Source organism: Staurois parvus, unplaced genomic scaffold (genome assembly GCF_062004578.1).
Source record: "Staurois parvus isolate SC_StPar_1 unplaced genomic scaffold, SC_StPar_1.0 ptg000080l, whole genome shotgun sequence".
Classification (NCBI taxonomy): Eukaryota; Metazoa; Chordata; class Amphibia; order Anura; family Ranidae; genus Staurois; species Staurois parvus.
Genome location: NW_028317876.1, coordinates 11063948 through 11088449, shown reverse-complemented (window position 1 = coordinate 11088449; position 24502 = coordinate 11063948). Strand labels below are relative to the sequence as shown.

The 24502-nt window shown below is 40.0% G+C and overlaps 1 protein-coding gene and 1 pseudogene across 13 annotated transcripts in view; both read left to right on the top strand.

Moving 5' to 3' along the window:
* Nucleotides 1-24502, top strand: part of TENM3 (teneurin transmembrane protein 3) — a 1391898-nt gene that overhangs the window by 184650 nt on the left and 1182746 nt on the right. The window lies entirely within an intron of this gene.
* LOC149469213 (U2 spliceosomal RNA) lies at nucleotides 11716-11872 on the top strand (annotated as a pseudogene).

The window sequence follows — 24502 nt, the reverse complement described above, 5'->3', positions numbered from 1 at the left end:
GGATCTTTAAATGTGGCTCTGGGTTAAAAGTTTAAATTATCCACTATGCTCTAATACCAAAGAGATCTGGTGTCTTAGGCCTCTTGCACATGAAGGTAATAATTTACTGATGGTATAATCAGGATCTTGATGGAAGAAAAATCATGTGTAAAATGTTTCATAAAGACCTTGCATACAAACACATAAATGTGCACAAGCATATACTGTACATGTGTAAAATTCTTCTTCATATATAGGAGTGTAAGAAGGTGCAGTTAGCTAGTCTGCCACTATGTGGCTCTATTCCAGAATGAGTATATTGTCTGGTTACAGAGAATAGTGTCATCAGGTGCTAGCTCCCTTATAGTTAGAGCCCTCCTGTAGTGATGTAATAGGTGAGACGGGCTGGGAAAGTCTTAAGAAGGACTCTGGCATTTAGAGGGCACAAGATGGCAGAGGGTTAAAGTGGTTCTAAAGGCTCAAGGTGTTTTACTTTCATGCATTCTAGGGAAGCATGCCTGCTCCAATGCGCTCCTGCTCGGGTGCACCATTGGGAGGTGCCTGCTGTGGGGGCACCCAACAAGAGAAAGGGACCAGGAGTGTCGGCGGGGGACCTGAGAAGAGGAGGATCTGGGTTGCTCTGTGCAAAACTACTGCACAGAGCAGGTAAGTATAACATGTTTGCTATTTAAACAAAAAATAGAATTCAATATCACTTTAGTTGTTCTGGAAGGGAAGAAGCTGGGGAGGGACTTGTGCTCTTGGTTCCCTTAGCCATTCGCAAGCCCCCTTACACATGTATACATGTTTGTGTGCATAAAGTACTGTATGCAAATGTTACATTTTCTATTTTTATTTTACAGCTTTGTACTTATTACTGCGTGATCTTTACACAGCTACGTGCATTGTTCCATAGACAGCAATGCACTTGTGGTCCGATCCGTAAAAAAACATGGATTTTTTTCACCCATGTGCAATCGGCCTACACGTGGTATCCCATATTGACACCCTAAGGGCCCATAGCAAGAAACACACCACAGCACAGAGTGAACAGGTTTCCAGTTGACCATACTCACTCATTCCCATAGGAATTTATTTGAATATGCTCATGCTAATACGTTCTACACAGGGTCCATTAGTACCTCTTCTCCTCTCTCCATAGTGATGCTTTTGCCAAACATGGCTCCCTCTAACACAATTAGACACAGCCATGTTCCACAGAACATCTGAAAACCATCTGAAGTCTTTTAAGAAAATAAATCCTGGCAACTTCTTTCCAAAAAATATATAGAAGTTTGGATTTGGGGTGATGCCATTTATTATAAAAGTAGATTGTAACACAAGTTTTCAAGGCAGGCTGAAGAAGAAGACAGAGGGCCTCAAAAGTTTGAGCTACAATCTATTTGGCTAGCCAATAAATGGTATCACCCTATATCCAAACTTTTATTTTTTGTCAGTGGCTATATCGTACAACACTCTGCTGCTGCAGAAAATATATACAAGTATACAATATAAATGCAGTTACAATTTTTTTTTGTTTTCGATGGAAAATAAAATTGTGGTAAAGAATATTTTGGAGACCTAAAATAACCCACAAAAGTATCATAATGTTGGGCTCAAAGCTGCCAATGCTATGGATTGCCAGTGGACTAGGTGTCCTGAATCCATATGTAAATATACTGCTTTTTTGGTTAGACAGTTTTTAGAAAAGCACTTTTTCTAAGTATTGTCAGCCTTTATTTTTCATAGTTTAGGAATATTTTCTCCTTGTAGAAGCAACATTTCTGCTTAGAACTGCAGGCTTCACCATGTATCCATATGTACAGGAGTGCTGTGAAAAACGTGTCTGTCATTTAAGTACATTTTTTCATTAGACAGCCGCTGCCTAAGACCAGCTCCTCTTACCTTCCTTTCCAGCCTTGTTCTTTATCAGCTGGTATCATGTCCTCTCAGACATTTGTTCTTTCTCATTTGTGCGGGTTTCAGAATTTAATCCGACACACCAGAATGGGCTTGTAATGTTGCATAACCGTGATTACCGTACTTCCAGCGTAAATGAAACATATGCGCGAAGCAGGCGACGCTTGTCGAGTCAGAGTAACCTCCGTTCATCTTCCCACAAGCACATCACCCAGTGAAATCATCTTTACAACATTATTGTGGCCTTTAGTTACACCATCCATCTCAAGTCATACAAATGCACTCTTGTTTTCCCGACTTAAAAAATGTCTCGCTATAATACCTCAGGAGTATAGAAAGATAGAACTTGGCAGCTTAAACCACCTGCTCTGAATTTTCCTGGTGTAGCCTTCCAGTTCCTGATTTTACAATTTATAGAGATATAAAAAAATGTAGATTTTTTTTTACTGCCTTAATTGTTTGTTATGCAGATGTATTTAAAGTGACATTACAGGTTTGTGTTTTTATTAAATAACAAACATGTCAGGCTTACCTGATCTGGGCAGTGGGATTGCATAGGGTAGCCTCAATTCTCCTCTTCTCGGGTCCCCCACTAGTGCTCCAGGCCACACCCTCCTGCCTAGTGCCCCCATAGCAAGCAGCTTCCTATGGGACACCTGAGCAGGCACGTTCCCAAGCTGCTGCTCTGTGTGTCCATTCACACATGAAGCGCAGTTTGGCCCTGCCCCCACTTTCTTCTCATTGGCTTACTGGCTGTGATTGACAGCAGCAGGAGCCAATGGCTACCACTGCTGTCTCAGCTGATCAGAAGGAAGAGACCTGGGAGAGTCAAGGCTCTCATGCATATTGATGGATCGAGATGGGGATCAAGTAAGTTTTTTTTGGGGGGGAGGGGGGCTGGGGGTGCTACTGCACACAGAAGGTTTTTACCTTCATGCATAGAATGCTTGTAGGTAAAAAGCCTTGAGCCTTTACAACCACTTTAATTTTATTTTAGAAGAACAAATTATGTTCAGTACCATGAACAAATTGGTTTACAAAATGCCTTCTTCTGCCCTCGTAATGTGATCCTTAGGTAGAAAAAATGAAGGCATGTTTTGCTGGATCAGGAACTGTCCACTGCAGCCTTGCTTATATATAATGGAATATGAGAGGGAGGTTGCACAGCACAAAATAATGAATGCCAGTATAAAGCTACATTCACATGGGCGCAAAATAGTTTGCTGAATTCAGAGGTGTCTAAACATTGCCTCTGTGTGCAGCAACACTCTGTGCTATGGCTTTATACAAACTGGCTGATTAGCTGTGTCCAGTTTGTGTGCATCCAAAACTATGCCAAAATGTCTACCCTGAACACACACTGGCTGCATCCAGGGTCTGTCAGCGGCTTCATTTGCATGTATCCACTCAGATGAGTGGGTACATGTGAACCGTTGTGTTTTACAGTATATAGATTACAAATCTGACAGCCACTGCTGACAGCTGCAACTGTTGGCATAAAGTGTGTGGAAGTAGAGCTTAAAACTGCAGCTAAAAATCTTTGCTGGCGGCCAGCCCTGCCTGCAGATAAACTGCCATGGGAATGTAGACCTAAGCTGGCCATACATGAATTTAAATTTGTCTGGTTCAGCAGGAACTGGAAACATTTCAATCCATGTATGGCTCTTCCCATTTGAAAGGAGTTGATCTAGTAATAGACTCCTCCCAAACGAGGCTGTCCGTGTATTTCTGCTCAGCTGCAACTCTGATCAGTATTCTGGCAGTGGAGGAGTCCCACTACAGGAATACAATAGTGCAGTGGGGGGATTCCCCCACCTACAGTACCTTAAATGTGTAGATGGGGGAATTTTTTATTTATTTATTTTTTTTTTTGATCAGCTGGGTGGCTGATCCAAAAAAAGATCCTTCTATGTTTAGTTTTAGAATCTTGTGGTGTCTGTACAAAAATCTAAATAAATAAATAACATGAATTTAACAGTTTGATGAAAAACAATAGAACATTTATATTTGCTGTTTAAAGTGAGTCTAACGTGAGTTGAAAATCTGCATGAACAAATTTTTAAAGCTGACTTCTGGGCACAAAAACTTTTGTATAAATATTTTCCTCAATAGCTACATAGAATATACATACAATTTCTGTGCACCAAATGACTTTGCAAACTAAGATATTGTAAAAGTAGCAGTGACATCATCATTGTGCTGGACATAGCCTGTGCAGAGAGCAGAGTTGTAGGAGGGACTCAACAGCTCCACCCACTACAGGCCACCTGCAGAAAACTGTAAGAGGGGGTGGAGACCAGACCAGACACCCTACACAAGGAGCAGTGACTGGTTTGTATTACCGGAGGCTCCTGCCCGGAGGCAATGTTCAACACTGAGTTACTACACTAATCTGAAAGAAATACACATAAAGCCCCGAGATTCAAGTAAAAATACACTGTCTCTTGTATTAAGTCAACATTTGCTTTTTTCTTGGCATTCAGCTTTAACCAGTTGTGGACAGTCCACTGCACTTTTACTGTTGCAGGGGGGCCCCTGCACCAGATCACGTACATGTACGTGATCTGGCATTCCCAGGAAGGGGGGTGCATCTGTGCAGCCATTCACTACAGCACAAGTTGGTCAGCAGGTCCTGGCCAATAATGTATGGCTGGGACCTGCTGATCAGCTTAGGGAATAACACTTTGGAGCCCTGTGTTTACTAACCACACAGGGCTCTGTACATGGTGCAGTGATGTTTCTAGTTTTTCCGACCCTGAACATATATTGCAAAAAAATATATATATATATAAAAAAATTAAAAGTTATTAATTTATTAAATTATATTTCAGCTTAACGATCCTTAGATGCGCTGGCTGGATTAACTTTCTTTTTTTCCCTTTATGTTCACTTGATGACAGGGTTGCCGATATTGATCATCGTTAATTCATATATGTAAAACCTTTATCCCAAAAGGGAAAAAACTGTTGCTGCAACTGCTTTAAAGTGGTAATCGCAATTTTTCTTTAACTATTTACCCTCCGGAAGATTTACCCCCCCTTAATGACCAGGACTTTTCGTGCTACTTAGCACTGTGCTATTTGAACTGGTAATTGCGCAGTCATGCAATGCTGTACCCAAACAAAGTTTATGTCCTTTTTTTTCATACTAATAGAGCTTTCTTTTGGTGGTATTTGATCACCAATGGGTTTTTTATTATTTTGTAATATAAACAAAAAAACACTAAAAATTTAGAAGAAAAAATATTTTTTACTTTTGGTTATAAAAAATTATATAGTAAACTAAAGTTAGTCATAAATTTAGGTCAAAATGTATTCTGCTACATGTCTTTGGTAGAAAAAAATCCCAATACATCTTAAGTGGTTTGTGTGAAAGTTATAGACTCTACAAACTATGGTATATATATTGGAATTTACACAGCTTTTACTTTCAGACTGCCATCACATTTCTTGAGGTGCTAAAATGTCAGGGCAGTAAAAAAAACCCACCCCAAATGACCCTTTTTTGGAGAGTAGACACCTCAAGGAATTTGCTGAGAGGGTTTTTAGGTCCATGGAACATTTTATTTTTTGCCACACATTTTTGGAAAATTACAATTATTTCTTTTTTTTTTAACGCAAAGTTGTCAGTTAAATGGTATATTGCTCATGCTTGCCATGGGTATATGTGGAATAATACCCCAAACCACATTCTGCTACTTCTCCCGAGTATTGAGATACCAAATGCAAGAGACTCTTTGGCAGCCTAGCCACATACAGGTCCCCAAATTACATTGACCACCTGCAGGCTCGCAAAAGGCATATTTCCCTATATTACTTCCTCACTACCTATCACAGTTTCGGAGGATCTAAAAAGCCAGGATAGAACAAACCCCATTTTGGAAAGTAGACACCCCAAGGAATGTGATAAGAGGTATGGTGAGTATTTTACAGATATCATTTTTGTCAAAGGGTTTTGAAAAACAAGTTGCCAAAACCTTGTGGCAACAGATCTGCAAAATATTCGCCATGCCTCTTAGCAAATACCTTGGAATGTCTACTTTCCAAAAAGGGGTCAATTTGGTTTTGGGGGGGGTGCTTCTAGTATCCTGGCATTTCAGGGCCAACATTAGAAGCTTATGTCAGACATCACCCACTTGTCTAACCACTTGAAGACCAAGCCTTTTCTGACATTTTTTGTTTACTTGAAAGTGGGTTCAACCCCACCACACACTCTCTGCTCACAGGATTTGACTGACAGCAGCAGGAGCCAATGCCTCTGATTGCTGTCAGCCAAACTTGTGACAGCGAAAGAGAGGAGAAAAGACTGGCAGACGGTCACAGCTCTGGATTGATACTGGACTCAGGAAAGTATTTGGGGGGGAGGGAAGGCACAGGAAGGGCACAACTTTTTACCTTTAGAAGCACTATAATTTGTTAGTGTTACTGGCCATATCACTAAAATAAAAACCCAATGTAAGAAAACAAATGCAACCTCCACATTTAAGGGTTGGTAAGCTGCAATTTATTGCACTTTTTATAGATTTCCACCTCTTTAAGGGTGAATATTATAGTTTTAAATATTTTCATTTAAAAGTATTGGTCCACTTTTTAACTACTATAATAAAAATGCACAAGCAGTCATTTTAAAATGTGTGGGGTTTTCTACATAAAGTGGAATGTGTCTGTCAGGTGCGTGGTCTCTGCTATGTTATTAATAAACTCCCCCATGGTATCCAATTATTTTTTATCAATGTCTGCTTTGTTTTGGCCCCAGATTTATCTGCCTTTCTATATGCATACAATATTTATATACTGTAAAATTACAATAAACATTCACTTTTTTTTGTGTGGATCCAACAAATATTGAATGACAGTGACAATATTACTCATCTGGCTTTGTCAGGTGCATAAGAGCAGTTCAGTAAAAGCAAGGTTAGCAGCATAAATCAAAATGACCTTAATGCCTAATATTGTTTGGAGAATTTGTGAACTAAGATGAGTTTTCCAGTTTGGCTGATGAAGTGGAAAATCCCTTTAGTACAAGAATCATGCAGATAGATGAAGATCCTGGTCCAGCGTGGTGTTTCTTTTGCATTAGAAGAAAGCTTTTATGGGGTCAGCTTCAGAAACCCATAAAACTGAATGGACTTAAATGAATGCTTTAGTTATGATAAAGATAGTAGCACTGCCTTAGTCAGCATGCTACCAAACTTCTGATTTAAAACAGTACCTAGAAAAGAAGAAATCATTTTTTTCCAGCTGCTATGCTTATACAGAGCTGGAGCAGCATTGACATACTTGGAGCCTCTTATGCAAAGACAAGGGCTGAGGAAGGACAGGCAGGACTCTGCAAGAAGAAATGTAGGTCATGGCATGCGTGCAGATGGCTTATAGTGAATAGTAGCTAGGAATACGTAGTACTTAGTGTGATGATGTTACTGTCAAGGTCAGGAATCAGGCTTTGAGACCAGTAGCTATAGCAGTAGATGGACTTCAACTGACCAGCAGGATTGGCATACAAGTAGGTCACCCTGGGGGAAGGCAGGGGCTCACCTGAGGTGCGGAGTCTAAGTACTACTAACTGGTGTTCATCAGAACTCCTGATGGTGGGGATGGGTTTAGCTGCATGTTAGTACCAGGTCATGGTCCTCAGGATCATCCCACCAGAAGCTGAGCAAGCCAGAGTCCAGTAGCAGATATGGCAGGTGAGGATCAAACAGAAGCAGAGTCAGTAAACAAGCCAAAGGTCAGTAACAAGTAGTTACAGTTTGGGATCAGGCAGAAGCGCAGTCAAGGAACATAACATGCCAAAGGTTGATAACGAGTGGTAGCAAAGATATGAACGGCAGCTGGAAAGACAAGAGCAAGAAATTGGCTGAGCAAGCACGATACTCTGGCAAGCACAAAGTGCAGAGACATGGTTTAAATCAGGAAGTTCATGGGAGGAGCAAAGAGTTCAATGTTTTAGACAAATTAATTTCAAGGCAAGATCATTTACGTAATTGTCCAAGGAGCTGTCCAGAATTCCAAGTGGCTCAACAAGAAACTACATCGCCAGACACCTCCCATCGCCTTCCTCTGCACAAAGATTTCCCACTCCATGGGTCAACAATCTAAGCACAATCTAAGCACGAGCAGACTGCAAGTAATCCGCACTGAGACAGGTTAACTCTGCAGTTAACCTTATACACATATACAGTAGCTGCCTTTATGTGTTTTCATGGAAATATGTAGTGTTCGCAATTCTAACCTTTTAAAACACATCTCCATATCACTCTTTGCCATGTCCATGCAGGAATGTAACAGAGATTAAAATATGGTAGCCTTATTCAAATAGACAATAAATTATTTAATTTCAGTTTAGAGCATTTAGAGATTCATCTTAACAATCTTTAAAATAGTATTTAATTATGTAGCACCCTTCTAAATAGGTTGCTAGGAAAGCTAGGTAAATTTAGTTCTTTTTGGTTCCACTGTAGTCAGTGAAGTAGTTTGTGATTGCCTTGGCCTGAATTAGACTTTGCAGATTTGATTGATTCGCCCTGTTCATGGAGGATTCCAGAATAAAGTGGGTGAGTGGAAGCAGATCAGAAGGCTAAATATTTATGCAGCTTTAGCCAATCCCTGAGGGAAGGTGCCAAAAAGGTGGTTGGGGAATGCATAAATAGTTTGGAGTCCAAGACAACCCTGTTCTTGTCCAGAAGAAGTTACCTTCCTGAAGTGCTGCTGCCCTTCTGGGCAACCCAGCTGATAATTCTACCTGTGACAATTGAGGTCCCAGCTGTGGCAGAGCTTTGGGGTTTATTCTGCTAAAATCTCTGAAGCTAAGCAAGAGCCTTCACTAGTGATCTAGTCTGGGAGATTCACTGAGGAATTGTCTGATATTGGAGGAGACGTCCAAGTATCCAGGGACAGTGTGAGTACAAACCTGAATGGAGGATCCTAGTGACTGGTGCTGATATCCCTAACATATCAATATTATGCTTGCCTGGCCTTAGACATTGCTGAAGGTGTCCTAGTGCTGTTCATTTTCTCAGCATTTGCTGGAGGAACTGTCCTGGAAAGTAGTATTAAAATCAACCTCCATTTATTGCTCAGAATTCATGGAGTATCCCACTTCTCCCTATATCCTATCCAAGTTAATCAACAATGCATGTAAAAAAAAGGTAAATGGTTATTGAGCCAGAAGAGTGCTTGTTGCTGTGTGCCTGGCTGTGATTGAACTAATTTGGGAAAGGAGCCTGGGACAAATCTTCAACCCCTGTGGTTGTGAGAAAATATTTACAGAACAGATATTATAAAACAATTAGCAACAGAAAAAAATGGGATTAAAAGTGAAAAGTTCTTAGCAATGTTTCCCTGGTCTTTGGTTTTGTGTCCAGTCTGCTGCAGAGTAATTCCAATGTGATGTACTAAAGTCAGCTCTCATGAATGACCCTCAGCATCACTTCATAGTTTTGATGGTAAGTGAGAGCTACCTTGAAGAGGTGTGTGCTAAACTGACTGGAGAGCATTTTATAATGCTTAGCAGATACACCTTTTAGTTTACATTTTGCTATGGTTTTTGCTATGTATTTCCTCATGACAAGGTTTTACAATCTGACAACTAACATATTATTGAACACAATAAAATCAGGTGGCCACATGGAGCAGGCCGGTAGTAGGCTGGCTGGCAGTGGGCAGGTGGAACAGCTGAGCAGGCTGGCACCGTGGAGCAGGCTGGTAATGGCAGGCAGAGTCAGACGAGCCCGGTCATTAACAGATGGGCAGATCATGCATAGACGGCAGGCAGAAGAGATGTCAGGTCACGGCAACTGCCGGCAACAAAGGAGGTGGATCAGACAGAGACAGGAGCAGAATCCGAGAAACAAGCCAAGGTCGGTGCAGGTAGCATTAAAGCGAGGTCAGGGCAAGCCCGGTCAATCACAAGTGTCAAACACAGGAAGAGGCACTGGAAAACAGGGGGAGCTGCAGATCAGACAGCAGCAAGCTAGTGCACCTGCTGCACTTATATAGAACACTTGGCACCAGCATTAGTGGCAAATGCACGCACAGCTGGATGGGCACACGCAGGATCGCTCATTCGCATGCTCCTGGACACTTTACTGTACCATAGCCAGTGCATCCCTGACAGCAAATTTTGATTTTTAACTGATGTTTTTTTTCTGATATATTTGCATAACCACATTTTATGAATGTACCTTTATCCCTGCATATAGTTCGGTTCTAGTAATTAAAAAAAAAAATAAAGATCAGAATGTGTATTTCATTAATAGACCAGTTGTACAGTAGACTACAACAAGAAATCTTCCAGACACTGCTAAATACTGCACTGTTAATGATGCTGCTAGAAGTTTTTGACCCCCTGCCTGGCCTCTACCTTGCTTTACATTTAACTGTTTGCTGGCATTTGTGCTATAAACTGGACGACATTTATTTTGTGAACCAATGCCTAGCACAGACATGAGATTTAAATCTGACCATTTGCACATTTTGGAGAAATTAGGGCGTCACTATGTTCAGTATTTTTCCTAATCCATTTGAGAATCATCAGACCTCACTTTTATCACAATTAGAATTTTCAGTTCGCTGCAAATTTGGTAAAATACATTCAATTCAAGTCAGTAATAGTTTTAAAGGGCAATAGGCTTTAAATTACTCCATATGGTTATGGATGCTCCTTGTAAATTTCCTGGGCCTGTCCTTGTTTCAAAAACAATTCCCTATTAGCCTCATTATTTTATTTTTTACTTTTTTTTGTCGTTTTGTTTTATTTTAAGAAAGGCAAAAGAAAAAGTTAAAAAAAAAAGTGGCACAAAGAAAAAAACATGGATACAAAAAACACTATATAGAATAAATGTAACTCCCCTCCCAAAAAAAACCCCTCTAAATAAAGAAACAAATAATAGAAATGGAGGGGCTAGTTTTTTTTTTTAAACTAAGCAGAATTATAAACAAACGTAAACTGACACCATACAAAACAAGGCAAATTTTTTTGTCTTTTGTGTTGGAACTGCACTGAGTAATATTGCCCAACGTATTGCAATGTATATGCTGTGAATGAGCCCTTACTCTTTAAAATGTCACTAAGCTAAACATTATATATATATATATATATATATATATATATATAAATAATTATTATACAGGATTTATATAGCGCCAATAGTTTGCTCAGCACTTTATAATATAGCGGGAGACAATACAGCAACAGTACAGTTTAATACAAGAGGGTTAGGAGGGCCCTGCTCCTTGGAGCTTACAATCATATATATATATATATATATATATATATGTCCATGAAACTAAACCACAAAAACAAACTCTATTACCAGAAACAGGAAACTGCATAGAAAAGTGGTCTCTAGTCCTGAAAATGTGGCAGGAAACAATACAGGGTAGCATAACATTACAGTCATTTATTTATTTTTTTACAGTGAATTCAGTAAATAGTAGTGAGACAGTTCTCATCAATAATAAATACAAAGTATAAATAAATCACAGCCAATGTCTGCTACAGACACTCTGCAGTTACATACCACCCTCAAGCATATGGATTCATGCATATACCTAGATCCTGATATTCTCTCTTCTTTTCTGCACTATAAAGAAAAATGGAAGATTATACTATTCATAAGAAGGAATTCAAGCTCAACTAATCATTCATACCCTTTGGGCAAATTAAATCTAATTTTGTATCATCCTGGGCTCTTTTTGCAAAATACTTTTGTCACCATTACCTTCACAGTTATTTAGTTGTATACCATCTAGTCCTAGCTTTGGAAAATTCATGATCTGGAGGAACCCTTTCAAGGGATACAACTAAACTATTAGTGTTGTTTCTCGGCCTTTTGGCTAAGATCAAGTGTAGTATCTGTTCTTATCAGTGTCCAGTGGGGGTGCTCCCGACCACTCTGTCTTTGTGGGGTTGGTTGGATAGTACCCTCACTGGTATGATGGGGGTCCGGAAGGCTGGACCGGAGGGACAGAAACCGGGGAGCGCCATGATTCGTTCTGGGGCCTCGGGAGTAATTCCTCTGGGAAGGCTGGAAAGACCCAGTACCTCCTGATTTGAGCAAGCTACCTTGGTCTGGCCAGGGGCTGGGGACGCAAAAAGTCCGCAAACTCAGTGCCCCCTGGGGAGACGCGCTCAGGGGTGTCACTAGTAACACTTGGGTGTGGGACCCCACGGTGTGAAAATGACACTTGGTCACTGTTTTTACACATCTTTTTGCACAGCGCCCTAAGGACCAGGCCTTTTGGCTAAGTCCAGGGCAATTTTTGCTACGGGCCTCAGGGCCTGGTCTGTGCACAATTCGGCACGGTACCACTTTTTTATTTTTTCTTTACTTTATCTTCTATTTATTTATTATGCACTTCCCACGTTTTGTCACTTTTTACTTTACTTATGTGTGTGTTTTCACGGATGGAGGGTGTGGGTCCTCGGGCCTACCCTGAAGTCTAGGGGGAGGATGTGTGGCCATACGGTTCCTTCCTCCCCTGATCCCTAGGGGACTCTTCTTCGGGAGAGTCCCCTTGCCTAGTACTGGATGTCCGGCTTCGGCTGGGCATAGGGAACGGTGGTCCACCAGGCCTTTTGGCCAGGAGGACCAATTGGGAACCTTGTCCCCGTCAGGAGCTTCGTGCCCCGGGGGATCAGGGTAAGCGGTCCAAGCCCCTTTTAGGGGTAGGACACAGCACACCCCTAAGTGCACTTTTTCGTGTGGTGTTTTGCACTTGCACTTTTTTTGTGAACACTTACGGGGTTTTTTTCGTTACAGTTGCACGTTTGCGGACTTAAAAAAAATTAGTGTTGTTTCTCTTGCCCGTCCTCCCCTTTTTGCCTCTATTCTTTCTGTTACAGGTTTCTTACCTGCATTAGATGCCTCAAAGTGAACTGTTGCCTCAAGGCTTGGCAGCTAGAGCTGCTGCATGCATCTAATGCTAACAGCTGGTCATCATATATGCTGTAGGAGTATAAATTAAAGCATGTGCATCAGACCTGTCAATATCAGAATTCAAACAGCAAGCTTCCATTCAGCCTTTTTACCTTTGCTGGGTTTTTTTATGTTGTTGTTATGCAAACCCTCCTAAGACAGATTATGCATTCTGGACAGCCAGGAGGTGAAGACTGAATGTGGTGCTGTCTTCAAATCCCTTCAGATGAAGAATTGTGTTCAGCAGAAGTTGATCTATTATCAACATTGGACCACCTGGAGGAGGCAGTAAGAGAGTCGAGATCCAACTTTAAAGAGGATATGGAGGAGGAGTAGAGCTCTACCCCGCATTACTGCCACAGGCCGGAAGATATAGAGGCCATAGCAGAAGTGTCATCTGCATTTTCACTGATTGCCATAGCATCTGGAGCTGGTATGGCCTGGGCAACAAGCAACACTTCCTGTTGACAGTTATCAATTGGCAGTCTTATCAATTGGTTCTCCAGCTGCACAGGGAGCAGTTAATGGAATGAATCAACCAGGTATTGGTTAGCATGAGAAAAAGTATCTTCAAGTGAATCTATCTGGCAGCAGAGACTCCGTAGTACATCCCTTACAGCAGGATAGTGTACATGAGGTTGGTGAGTTGATTACTTTCTCTGTCCTTGACAATACTTTTTGCTCTTTATCTGAACTTACTAATAGCTTGGCTATTTCATATTTTTTGCGAACTATCCCTGCTTCTTTTCCCCCTCGTTCTTTTGTTTTTATACTTCTGATTTAGCTTCTCCACCTATTGTATAGTCTAAGGTGGACTTCCTTACATTATTCCTGTGCCTGTGGAGGTTTGTAGTAATCTGCTTTCTGAGCAGAGATAATTAAAAGCCCCATTTCCCACCAAATCATGCGTGGACTCCCCCTATGTACAACAGCAACTTTGTAGTGGTCATGGCACAATACCTCATCATGTTAAGTTCTTCGTAACATCCACTCTGTATCTAGAGTGATGGCAGAAAGCTGCAAGAAGCTTTCATTTCATCTATAAGCACTTATCAAATGGTGCCATTAAAGTGTACTAATTGCTTTGGTGCTTATATTATTATCTGCAAAGCACTTTATGACAGCTATGGAAACAATCATGTGACAGGGTCTCTTTAGGAAATATTATTCATGTGGAGCTGACATTAGGCAACCCTTTTCTTGAAATTTTTTTTAATCAACCTTTTTCCTACAGCACAATTTAGGCACTATTATTAAAATGTATGTTAATGTCATTTTCTTAGACCTCAGATCTAAAATGCCTTTAACATTCAAGACACAGTGACATCTTTCAATTAGATTTATGATACATTCATTAAACCTTTCCTTAATATCATATCTAATCTACTTAACTTTTACTTGATCGGTCCTTTTAAACTAAGTGTTAGTTGGAGAAATATGCAAATATATAGGAGGCTACTTCCTAATGAATTTTACAGATAATCCATCAAGAACTGATAATTTAGTTATGAGAAATCACCAGATTATAGAAGTACACCATTGCCGTTCTGTGTTTTTTAGATTTATGTTGAATGTTAAAGTCACATTTTGCCCATGGTGATCACCAGTGAAAACCCACAGAGCACACCAGCAGCTTCAGTATGAAAGAAAACCATCAGATACCATATGCTCAATTCTCAAGTTATTACACCAAGGTAAGGATCTTTATTTTTAACCAGGTGACTGTGACTTACAAATTCCATTGGACTCAGACTGCAAATAACTATCACTTTATAAAGAGGATCTGAATCCTGGGGTGTTAAAGTGATAACAAAGGCTACATTTTTTTAAATACAATGATATTGTACAGACACATTGCTTTCCTCTTCTTCTGGCAGTCCCCCACGGGCACTGTCAGCCGCTCCCTCCTCCAGGTGCCTCTTGGACCAAGCTTGGTGCTAAGGAGACACCTGTGCTTGCCCGTTCCCGAGTCGGGCTAGGTGCATCCATAGACAAACACAGCTCCAGTAAGCCACACCTCCTCATAGGAGTTTGATTGAGAGCAGCAGGAGCCTATAGCTGCCATCAGATTCTCTTATCATAGTAGCTGAAGACAGCCCTGGTGACATAGAACCAAGTCAGGGGTTAGGGATGGGGGTGGGGATGGAGAGGGCAAGCAGTGGATCTTTTTTTAATGGAGAGTACAGCAGTATGCATTTTTTTTCCCAGCAGAATGCATCTAAACACTTGTTAATGCACCAGAATCATAGTCCTAAAACATAATAAAGATTTTTTAAATGTGAAAAAAAGGCATTAGAAGGCATTGCAAAGACATTCAAAATGCGTATAAACACACATGCAGAAATACACCAGGAACACTAGAATTTTGCTGTGAACAACCCCTCAGTGTTTCAATTTTGTTTTGTTCGCCCCAGGGACACAATGAAAACCAAACAGAGGGCCTATCATGGTCAATCCAATACTAGAAAAAATGTTTTGTCTGTAGTTCTAGTATATTAAAAGGCAAGTGTACTTTTATAAAAAAAAACGAATAGAATGTAACCTAAGCTCTTATTGCCTGGCGTAGCAAAATCTCTGTGTCCTCCTTCTGCTCCCTAGTGTGTTTGCTGCAGAAACCTTGGAAAACTCTGATTCTCAATGCAATGTTCGAGGAATGTGTCACGTGTCTAATTTTATAGGACACCAGAGCACTGGAGGACAAATAGGTTAGATCCAGGATGCGGCATTAACTTGTACTAACTTGCGAGTTTAGTGGAGAAGTATGTGGGATGAGTATGATTTATTTTCCTCAAGTTTACATTTCTATTTTTTCTGCATGATTTTTACTGTGTGTATTTCAATAGAACCCCTTCCTATGTGACTAGTTCACATGTATGTCCTTAGAGTGTTTTAGGCTAGTTTCACACTGCTGCCATCCAATTTTAATTAGATTTTCAGTGCCATTATGTAGTGCAACTTGGATGACAATAGCAGTGTATAAAGAAGCGTAATTGTTGATAATGCATGTGCAAATGCATGACAATTTGTGATTTCAGTCTTATATAAAAAAAATGAGAAAATATAGAATTTTTCTTTTTTTAAGTTACCATCTACAGAGCTTAAATATTGTATATGTAAAGTGGTTGCATTTAAAACACAGAGATTTGTAAGAACACCTTAAGGGCACAGAGCTTTGCCATTGTTTCACATATATGCAGTTAGAAAAAAATGATGATGCACAGGTGTAAAGCCAGCCTATAGAAAAGGAATGCTTTTCTTTGTGCATCCATCAAACGCTTAGTAACTGTCACTGAGGCCTCTAGCAAATAGAGACTGCTAAATGGAAAAGCGGATCTCAAACTGACACTGAGATCTGTTCATGTTTCCACACCACACTTCTATCTATTCCAAGCGGTGAGTTTACTGGACAACAGTACCACCATTCTAGAGAACTTACAAGACTTTATAGAACAAAAATGGAAAACATATTTTATGCTTGTGGAAAGCTGTGATCACTGCGTGTATCTAGCATTATAGTGATATTAAATTCCATCATTTGCATTGTTGTTTCTATTCAAATGTCAAACTGGTAGTAATCACAGAGAAAGCACACAACCGAAGCAGAGAAAAAAGTACAATCAGACTGGAGTGGTAAAATATTCTTCACTGAGGGGGTAAATGGTTATTAACCCATGGATTTATTTGTAGATATATTTGGAAACCATCAAACTGGAGTTTGATTTTCTTTTCCTAAAGTCAAATTGGCATTCTTAACCTGTTACCTATATAAGGAGTTACACAAGCCACTATTCTGCATACAGAGAAGGGTATAGACAGTCCACATTGTGTAACCAGCTTAGTGCTGACACTGAATAAGAGGTTAGGTTTATATTCTATGTAATGGAAGTAGAAACGTAAATATAAACCCACCAAATAATGTCTGACATTCTCTTCTTTATTCTGTAAAATTTGTTCTACCTTTCACATATTTACACAGACCCTTAAATCTATCAAAATGTTCTACCAATCTTCCTCTATACCAGTCATTCTCAGCTAAGGTTCCTTCAACATTGGCTAAGTGGTTTCTTAAGTTGTGGCTAACTAATCTCCCATGTGATGGTGCCTGTATAATTCCAGATCCAACATCACTTGGCAGAGCCAGAGTCATGGCTACAGAGGTGGCATTATGAAAACCAATGTAAGAAGCATTATTCCAACTGACCACTACCAATGGAAGGGAAATTTATCCCAATGACCACTAATGGACTTCCAATGGATTCCCTTAGCCCTGAAGATTATTGCATGGGCTTCTTTGGGATAAAAAGTCTAAGCAAGGCTTCTCTATACTGTAATCATTAAAGGACCATCAGAACAAAAAATACTGATTTATAATAGCTGTATGCAGTTGATAGCTATAATAAAACAATTTAGTATATGAATTCCATTTTTCAATCCACAAGCCTATATGTATAATTTTCTCCACATTTGCTGTACACACTGACCAAGCTGTCCAACAAAAGTGGCAATTACAGAGGTTGGGATAAACCATGTAAATTCTCATTCATACAGGACTTTGAGGGCCATGTTGTTCCTGCGCTGGATACACTGGTGTTTCTATGCAACCCCATGCAGGCAGTCTCATTCAAGGTAATTGGGATGCAGAGGCTGCATGGACACAGCCGCTGTTCCCAATTTGACATATGTGTGGGTGAGGGTCTCTGAAAGCAGACAGGGTGGTTCAGGGACACCCCCCACACCCACAGAGATGTCAAATTGATAGCAGCAGCTGTGTCTATACAGCCACTGTCTCCCATTTGGCATCAATGAGAATGAAGCAAGTGGATGGATAGAACACCTGTGCATCCTAGGCAGGCAAGACATGGCCCTCATATGATGTACAATTAAAGCAGTTCTTCAGTCTTAACAAGAAAAATTAAATGTAGGCAGATAAAATTACTGTAGGTGCTTACTTAAAAAAAAAGGACACTTACCTGTCCAAGGATCCAGCGCCATCCTTACCCGGGTTGGTTCTTTGCCAGTTTTCAGATTCCCAGCACCGGCATGTTTACTGTGGGAAGCCAGCTGTGTTTCCTTGCAGTTTCACAGCTGGCTTCCCACTGCACATGCATGAGTCACACTGCACTTTGTGAATGAACCCACAGCCTTCTGGGTACTGTGATATGTCACAGAAGGTTGTGGGCAGGGGGAGAAGTTCTACTTCAAACGCATAAGCAGTCAGAGTAAAAGTGGGAGCAGTTATCTGCGAAAACTAGGTATCCACCCCACCCCAAAAAAAAACAACCTCCAAGAGTGGAAGAGGGTGGGTGAAGGAGGTGGTAAAACAGACTTTCCCTTTTAGTGTTAAATGAGACCTAACACTGACCAGGATACTTACAATGTTCAGATTTTATTCATATAGTTTAAAACTTTTATCAAAAGAAAAAATACCTAACTGCTCAGCTGGTTTGAAATGTAGAATGAAAGTAGTGTCCTGCAGACTGCACACCGAGGATCTTCGTGCATTAGAGAGATTCCTGCAGATTCAGTCTATCTGTTTACTGGTCACACATCCAGCATGTTTCACCCCACCCATGGCACTTAGTCATGGAGGTCTGCATGACTAAGCCGTGTGGGCGGGGTGAAATGCAGCTTGCGGGACAATACTTTCATCCTGCAGCTTTGATAGGAGTTTATACGGACTTTCAACCCAGTCTGCACCCTAGTTAGAATCCACCACAAGCGGCAGCGGGGACCCGAAGATACGTTGCTTATCTGGTTAGGCTTCAATTGCTTATTTAAAGCAGGTCTTACATGAAAACAGCAATCCCTGCTTCCCTACTGCTCATTCTCTTGGGATCTTGGGCATCCAGATGGCGACAGTAAGGCACAGTAATGGCAGTGAAGTCAGATTTGTCTCTTTTTTCATTTAATGCTGCTTTTTGGCAGCTTGTTTACATTTCTTGAATTTGGTTTGGCAGAGAGGATGTCATTAAAATGATTATTGTGTTTTAATACAATGCCTGTTTTTAATTCCATTTAAAACTACATGTCCATCTAAGACTGTCCTGCCTACACTGTGTGATTTCAGTGCAAAATGAACAATGTGCTCACCCTATTAGATCTTCTGACAGGTAATACAACTATGTTACAGAAGGACCTTATAAACATGAAAACTGCCGTGTTAATGCTTTTGACAGACTGCATCATACAGAATGTGTCATTTTCTTTATTTTGTCCATAGTTCCAGTTTATTGAACAAGTTACCATCTTCCATCAGTAGCAGCTATAGTCATTCCCCCTACTTATTGTGTCTAGTGTCCCCGAACCTTTTAATAAAATGAGTTCTTTATACAGATATAAGATATATAACACATCAAGAATCCATTAATGTTTGAAAACATCAACCTCTATCTTTCAACATGTGATGTTCTAGGGTTATAAATTCAATGAACAAGAAATACATATTTGTTGCTGTGTGAGAGAAGATGTCATGGTTTGAAATTTCCTGGTATTTTTTCTTCTAAGCTATAGCAAATGGGTGAACAAACAATGCTGTTTTTCTTGGGATAACTTCCCACCAACATGCAGGAACTTTATAAATGGGAGATCATTTATTTAGGACTCACTTTAACCACTTGCAGTCATTAGGTTGCATATATACTGCCTCAGGAGCTGCAGCCATGATTCTGTAATTGTTTTTTAGAGACAGAGATCGGCTTTCATGTAAAAGTGATCTTAGCAGCTGTACAGCTGCCCATGGCTCGAAAGTGGGGCCTCCACTCCTGTCTCCACCCACCACCGTTCCTGGGCTCTCTGGTGGAATGGGAGAGCCTGGGAACGGTGGTGGGAGGTAACTGATGTAAAAATTCAGGCCGACTGCTCACAGAGGAGATGGAGGAACATCCATTCCCCCATCTCCTCTGTGTTGAATGAAGACAGAAATTATGGGGATTTGTCACTTCTGGTTTCAGTTCTGTGATCTCTGTTTGATCTGCTGCCTAAAGCTATCACAAGGGGTGTTGTTAACCAATGTGATAGCAATAAAGTTGAATGAAAAAAAGTGTAAAAGAATTGATTTAAATAAAATAGGTGTAAAAAAGGGTAGGGTAAAAAGCAGGTCCCACTCACATATGTAAATGGTGATGACACCACAAAAGTGCAATAAAATGCAGCGCAATCCTCTAAACAACAATATTATAAAAGAGCATTGTGCTGCATTTTATTTCGCTTAAAGGATAAGTTCATCTTTTGAACAAAAATAATAAATGCACATTTTTTTGCAGGTAAAAAAATGTGCATTTATTATTTTTGTCTGAATGAGCCTGTAAAGCATTGGAGCAGTGATTAGCAGATTGCTGGTGCCAAGCAGGTGTCTTGCAGATCTGTCAGTATATCTGCTTGAACCTATTGGATGTACAAGCAAGCAGATAATACTGACAGGAAGATTCAATTAACTACCACAGGGCTCCACAGCACCGTGGTAGTTCAATGAAAACTACAAGTTGACAGCCGCTAAGGCTGTCGGGACTTGTGGTTCATTCATGCACAGAGGACTGTTAATGAATGATGTGGCCGTATGGGCAGAGCCCCGCATGGCCGCGCTGTTTTTAAAATCTGACAGCTTGTACAGGGAACTTTTCCCCGTACTTCTGTCAGTGGGGGGGATGGGGCAGTGGGCGGTGGCTGCAGCAATGGGAACCTGTTACATGTACCACCCTAAAAACAGGTGGAACATTTAACATGTTCCCAAAGATGAACTTTCACTTAAGTGTAATTTTTTTCCTGAAAATGTTTGTTTGATAAATGTGTGCTCAAATATCATGTGACATATAAAATTGCAACAGGCACCATTTTGTTTTCCAGGGCCTTTGCTTTCAGGAAATATATAATGTACTTTTTTAGCAAAGAAATGCTGATTTTAACATGTACAGTTGTGTTCAAAATAATAGCAGTCAGACATCACTAACCTGATCAATCACTGTTTTTGGTAGAAATGATATTTCTACATGGCAAATAATTTACTAGCAGGTGTAGTAGAATAATAGAAATCCAACAGACCCAACAGTCATGACATGCATGCTGCTGATTCTGTGTAATTGAATCACTCATTGAAAGGGGCATGTTCAAAATAATAGCAGTGTGGAGTTCTATTAGTGAGGTCATTCATTCTTTGAAAAACAGGTGGCAATTATTGCCCTTATTTAAGGAAGGAAGGCAGCAAATGTTGTACATGCTGGTTACAGTGCATTTCTCTCTGAAATTCTGAGGAAAATGGGTCGTTCCAGACATTATTCAGAAGAACAGCGTACCTTGATTAAAAAGTTGATTGGAGAGGGGAAAACATATAAAGAAATGCAGAAAATGATAGGCTGCCCAGCTAAAATGATCGCAAATGCTTTAAAATGGCAACCAAAACCTGAAAGACGTGGAAGAAAGCGAAAAACTACCATTCGAATGGATAGAATAATAGCCAAAATGGCAAGGACTCAGCCAACAATCAGCTCCAGAAAGATCAAAGAAGGTGTAAAGTTACCTGTGAGTACTGTTACAATTAGAAGACGCCTATGTGAAGCCAAGCTATCTGCAAGAAGCCCCCCCAAAGTCCCACTGTTGAAAAAAAGACGTGCTGAAGAGGTTACAATTTGCCAAAGAGCACATTGACTGGCCTAAAGAGAAATGGCGCAACATTTTGTGGACTGATGAAAGTAAGATTGTTCTTGTTGGGTCTAGTGGCCGGAGACAGTTTGTCAGACGACCCCCAAACACTGAATTCAAGCCACAGTACACTGAAGACAGTGAAGCATGGTTGGGCAAGCATCATGATATGGGGATGTTTCTCATACTACGGTGTTGGGCCTATTTATAGCATACCAGGGATCATGGATCAGTTTGAATATGTCAGAATACTTGAAGAGGTCATGCTGCCTTATGCTGAAGAGGAAATGCCCTTGAAATGGGTGTTCCAACAAGACAACGACCCCAAACACACCAGTAAACGTGCAACATCTTGGTTCCAGACCAACAAGATTGACGTTATGGAGTGTCCAGCCCAATCCCCGGATCTTAATCCAATAGAAAACTTGTGGGGTGACATCAAAAATGCAGTTTCTGAGACAAAACCATGAATTAGAGAAGAACTGTGGAATGTAGTCCAATCATCCTGGGCTGGAATACCTGTTCACAGGTGCCAGAAGTTGGTTGACTCCATGCAACACAGATGTACAGCAGTTCTCAGAAACAGTGCTTATACAACTAAATACTAATTAAGTGATTCAAAGGAAAGAAAAATCTTCAAACATTTATCAGTTTATATAGTGAATGTTTGAGTTTGTAAAGAAGAATACAAATACTGCTATTTTTTTGAACAGTCTAATATTCACTTTTCTTCAATTTTTTTAGAGGAAGAACACAAATTTGATATATTTTTCTTCATGTTTTGATTTGGAATAGAATGTGTAGTGTTCCCAATGCATTTGTGTGTATGGAAATAAAAGCTATTAGAAGGATTTTCAGCTTTATTCACTTTTTTCAACACACTTCTATTATTTTGAACACAACTGTATGTGAAAAATGTCAAAATTGCCCCAGACGGCAGGAGGTTAGGATTCAGTGCAGCAGACCAGAGTTACAAGTGCACTGGTTTTTTGGTATGATTAACTGGTACTTTTATATATTTTTGAGCTGATATAGCAAAATTATTTCAATGGTAAATTTAAGAGAAAAGGGGGCAAATAAGAGACCTCCATTGTTATGGTTTACACTTTGAAGTAGCATAAAGTGAACTACAGTGAAAGATTCTATTTACAAGGTGTGTTCAGAAAGAAATGAGAATTCTATATTAAAAATTATTTTACTGAAAAATTTTACATTTGAACATTGTCTCCTTTAAAGTATGCACCTTGTGATTGTACACAACACTCCCAGCAATTTTTCCATTCTTCATAACATCCCTGCTTCAAGTGGGATGGCGTTCAGGGCCTGCGTAGTGCCTCTTTCAACATTATCAAAATGGTGTCTTTTCAAACCCTTCTTCATCTTTGGGAATATGAAAAAGTTGCAAGGAGCCAAGTCAGAGATGTAGGGTAAATGGGGAAGCACCGTAATGTGTTTTTCAGCCAAAAACTCTCTGACAGCCAAAGCACTTTGACTCGGTGCTTTGTCGTGATGAAGGATCCATGTTGAGCCAATCGCAGAACACACACGTAAAACTTTTTGTCTCAAGCAACCAGATAAGAACTTCCAGGTAAAGTCTGTGATTCCTTATGGACAATTCCATGCATTAAGGTAAAAAATGTTTTGCCTCTAGAACCACTTTATGCTTGTTCTGTCAGGGACCTCGTCCCCAGCTTTATGTTTTGAACTTGTTTTGTGTGGAGTTTGCAATTTGCTACTGTTTATTATTTAATGCACAATGTTGCATAATATGCTGTCACTTAAAAAGAAAAAAAAAGATAATTATAATAATAATAATGTCTCTCCTGCATTATGTTGTTAGCTACTGTAGAGTCTGAACTGTCCTTCCCTAAACAATCCGCTAAGCACTGGTTAATATTCATAACACTGCATGCAAGGTTCCAGATTCCAGTCCTTTTGACGAAATTAATGTTGCAGAATGTACTTTGCTATCACAAGCAGTGTTATTTAGATGCTTGAGCATTGTCCCAGGTGAACTAATTAAAATTAACGTATAGTTCTGGATCCTAGGTTCCATTCCTCACCATTATGTGGAATTGTCTCCTTAAACTGAATCACTTAACAACTTGTAATGCAGCATGTTCTTCTAATAGATCCCTGCCTGAACAGTTAACCTGTAAAGATGAAGATATAGTTCTATTTTTGAATGTGAAAGCCCCTCCAAACTCAAAAACAAATTTAATATCAGTTCACCAAGTTGAAAGTTATTTTAATGACACTTGCTATATTATCCCATGATCATTTTTTGTTCTATTCACAAACACAAATGCTGCTTAATTTTGGAACTGAGCTATTTTGCATTAGATGACCATTGAAATTTTGACAGCCTCTTATGCGTTTGCTATCTAACAAAGCTGTAATTTATCACCTACTCAAATCACTTCTTTCCTCTGCTTCTCAGGAGTCACTGCATTGACACACAGCTTTCTTGCCTGCCTGAAGGTAGTTGTATTTTAGGAAGTAATAATCCTTTCTATAATCTTTGTGAATTGGTGTTTACAGTCAGAATACTTTAAAAAGAACTCAATAGAGCAAGGTGCATGTGATAAATACAACTGAACCTCATTGCAATGTCTTTAGTGCAGTACTGTACATTTTTCCCCTCTGTTTCTCTTTAACCACTTGCCTACAAGCCACTTCTACCCCCTTCCTGCCCAGGCCAATTTTCAGCTTTCAGCGCTGTCGCACTTTAAATGACAATTGCGCGGTCATGCAACACTGTACCCATATGAAATTATAAATTTTTTTAGACAGATAGAGCTTTCTTTTGGTGGTATTTAATCACCACTGGGTTTTTTATTTTTTGCTAAACGAACCAAAAACAACTGAAAATTTTGAAAAAAAAGTTTTTTCTTATTTTCTGCTATACAATTTTGTAAATTAGTGATTTTTCTCCTTCACTGATGTGCGCTAATGAGGCTGCAATGATGGGCACTGATAGTCTGCACTGATGGGCACTGATAGGCAGCACTGATGGGCACTGATGAGGAGGCACTGGTAGGTGGCACTGAT